Source organism: Rhipicephalus sanguineus, chromosome 9 (genome assembly GCF_013339695.2).
Source record: "Rhipicephalus sanguineus isolate Rsan-2018 chromosome 9, BIME_Rsan_1.4, whole genome shotgun sequence".
In the NCBI taxonomy this organism is placed as follows: domain Eukaryota; kingdom Metazoa; phylum Arthropoda; class Arachnida; order Ixodida; family Ixodidae; genus Rhipicephalus; species Rhipicephalus sanguineus.
In genome coordinates this window covers 97318409-97322264 of record NC_051184.2, presented here as the reverse complement: position 1 = coordinate 97322264, position 3856 = coordinate 97318409, and positions in this window count along the sequence as shown.

Below are 3856 nucleotides of genomic sequence, written 5' to 3'. Positions count from 1 at the left end.
TGCAAATACTTCCGAGGGAGGAAGAGATAGTCTTTTTCAATACTCTAAGGGGAGCGACGGTTTCTCTTTACAAGGAGGAATGGATGCTCTCTGTCGATACTCCCACGGGGGCAATGCTTGCTCTTTCTGGACACCTAAATGGAGTAACAATTACTCGTTCCCATTAGTCCCGCAGGGAGAAATGGACATTATCTCTCAATACCCTCATGGGAGCGACAGTTACTCTTTCACAACATTCCTCATCGGAGCAGCATGCAGTTAATCATCCTCAATGCCTCTCGATGGAGTAACGTTTGCTTGTATTGAGTGCTCCTCAAGAAACCAGCAGTCCAGCTCTCCCATCGGCAAATGAAAAAAAGTTTTGAGGAACATGATTTTCATCGGGTTGCGCCAAGCTGACACAAATGCTCCAGGAGAGGGCAGAAATCCTGATCTATTTGTGAGAAAAATACTTTATTGAAATCAGTCTGGCTGTTCACTGGATCAAGATGCTTAGAGCCACACGGACGAGTGACGTCGGCCGCAAGATGCTCTGAACTTTCAGAACTTGACACAGGAGATCGAAGGTCCGCTGAGCTTTTGCTGAAAACAATGTTCAGCGCCCAGTATAGCGCAATTTGTGTGGCAATGGCTGCCAAAAGGCTAGTCTCCTTAATAGCAAGGCCCTCCAGGCGCACAATAAATTCTCTTGAAGTCAACAAGCTTCCATTGTATGTCACTGTCGGCACATGATGCGTCTTGGTGGGGTCCTACAAAACAAAAGGCACATTTTAACACAAGGCTTGTTGCTTCATTATTACAGCAGCTGCTTCATGTAGCAACAAATAAAACCTAATGCTTTACGATACACTGACAAATAAATGAAATTGCAACTTATTTGCAAAACATGGTTCGACACTGGTAAGACCATTCTTAACAAGTCAAAGCACTTGCAGTGAGGCTACAGGTTTATCAACAGGTTAGAGACTGGTCTCGTTTACACGGAAGCCAATTAATTGGTTCTGAAAAAAAAACAGGGGCATTTGCTGTTTGCAGGCAGCACGTCATGCTAGCATACTTTATAAAGTAGAACCCTGCTGATACACTTTTCAAGGCCATGTGCAAAAAGAATGTAGGAGCCAGGAAATGGGGAAAAAAGTAAAAGTGAGAGTCGTAGTGAAATCGACAATCATATCTCAGTGGTTATTGATGAAAAAAAAATGTGCAGCGTTGGCTCCTGTACCTTTTTTCCATCTGATCAGCACAATGCGAGCAAATTCGTTGTGGTAGGTGGGAGTTGAGCTGTTAGAATGAATTATCGACTTGAGAGACTTACTTTCCTGCACTAATTAGATACCCATTGTGCCACGTGGCTCCTACCATGATAACTTGAGTGTACATTTTTTTCCGAATAAACCCAGTGTCTTTGGGTGGCCAGCACCTAAAACGGTATCTTGAAGCAACCTTCCGTCGTGATCCTTTCACATCCATAAACAAGTTTATCGCTGGATGCACCAGCGGTAATGCAACGAGGAATGACGTTCTCAGCTCACTTGCTCAGCATTTTCGGCATAGTGCCAGGTTGGTGTGGCTTGTAAATGGCCGCATGTCTCGCAACAGTGAAAGACCAAAAACACAGCCCTTTCTCCCAAACTTCACCACCACTGCACGCATTGGCACACTCGGCCATGATCTCATCAATCGACAGAATTGTGGAGTTAAGAGCTGCATTATCGACGAAAACATTATTGTAAGCGATTCCATTGGAGGCATAAAAGAGCCGAGTATGCACAGCATGCTAGCATGACTACAGCAATGACTTGCAAGTAAACAGAGTGCGAGAAGACCATGCCGTCTCTGGTCTTGGTGGCCTTAATTTTGCCAACACCTCGCACAAAAAACATTTTAGAACTATGTGACCTTACAGATGGCTGTAAATTGCAAAAGATGATTGAATAATTGATGATTGAATAAATGTTTAGGGGTAAAATAGACTTCAAATATTCCCGAAAAAAATTGTGAAGTTAGAGAAAATAAGCGATTTGTCGCATGTTTGACCGTATTTTTCATACTGATGCGGTCCAAGTAAAAATCCTCGTCATGCGGCGTTTGATAGAAGACTTCGTCGTTAAGTAATGAGGAAAGTCTAATGAAATAATTTTTGTGTTTTAAGGAAGAAAATAATTTTTGAATTTGAATTTGGCACTCCGAACGCGGCCTGCATTTCATTTTGTTGCCACTTCGCCGCAAAGCACGTGGTCGCCCTTCTAGCTGACACTCGTCACAGGCAGCGGCAAGATGCCAGATGTATATCAGTGGCTCGTGAGTGCTCGAAAGTCTTCTCGCGTTGATCTCAGGGCGACGAGTAATCATTTCGCGTTACAATGTGAGCTTGCTTGGCGGGCCCAATGGGAAGTATGGACGCCCGAGAGCAGCCTATGGCGTCGTTGGCATAATGTGCTAGAGGCCGTCTGCACAACTAGCATACACATACTGAAAGAAATAATGCACATTGTATACACGTTTTTTCGGGGTATACGTGTTGTGCAGACGGCCTCTAGCACATTGTGCCAACGACGCCATAGGCGGCTCTCGGGCGTCCATACTTCCCATTGGGCCCGCCAAGCTCACATTGTAACGCGAATTGATTACTCGTCGCCCTGAGATCAACGCGACAAGACTTTCGAGCACTCACGAGCCACTGACATACATGTCGCATCTTGCCGCTGACTGTGACGAGAATTATTTTCCTCCTTAAAACAAAAAATGATTTCATTAGACTTTCCTTCATTACTTAACGACAAGTCTTCTATCAAACGCCGCATGACGAGTATTTTTACTTGGACCGCATCAGTATGAACAATACGGTCAAACATGCGACAAATCGCATAAGTTCACAATTTTTTTCGGGAAGATTTGAAGTCTCTTTTACCCCTTAACATTTTTGTACTATAACACACTTTCCTGAAAATCATACTACTACTATTAAGATTGGTTAGAGGGAGTTCGAGATATCACAAGAAAAAATCACGAACATTGAATAGTTTTGTAGTTTTTGAAGATACGTAGCTGGTAGTGAAACACAAAAATTTAGGAATTAGTGAATAGGACATCTAAACAGAACCTCTGCGATAGCGCCAGCGTGGTTTCAAAGCTGAACACAGAAAAATAGATTTTATACACATTTTTCTATTAGGCGCGGTTTAACAAATACAAGCGAACTTCGAGGGGGCGCCATGATCGTCAAAATTTTTATCGAGCAAAAATGTTTTGCCACAATACTCTATCTGGCACAGGAAAAAGGCACAAATTTTATCAGCAAAATCTGCGACGTGCGAGCGCCACGTCTGGGACACTTGGCATGGAATGACCCAATAATAATATCTGGGGTTTAACGTCCCAAAACCACGATATGATTATGAGAGACACCGTAGTGGAGAGCTCCGGAAATTTCGACCACCTGAGGTTTAACGTGCACCTAAATCTAAGTGCACGGGCCTCAAACATTTTCGCCTCCATCGAAAATGCAGACGCTGCAGTCGAGATTCTATCCCGCGACCCGAAGGTCGCGAGATCGAATGACAGGGTCAGCAGTTGAGTGCCCTCCATAACCGCTATACCACCGTGGCGGGGCTTATCCATTGAAGTTGCAACTAGCAACTGAGCAAAGAGGTTTATCCATTTGAGAGGCCTGTTTTATAAAGAAACTGACTACCAGCAAGACTTCGATTTCGGCGAGTTGGTACATGCTTAGCTGGGGAAAAACAGCGCAAAAAAGGACGAGGACGCAGGAACACAATACACTGTACGAGCGCTGAACTTACAACTGACCTCTTTATTGCACCAACCGCTCGTTTTTACAGCGCATCAAGCCGAG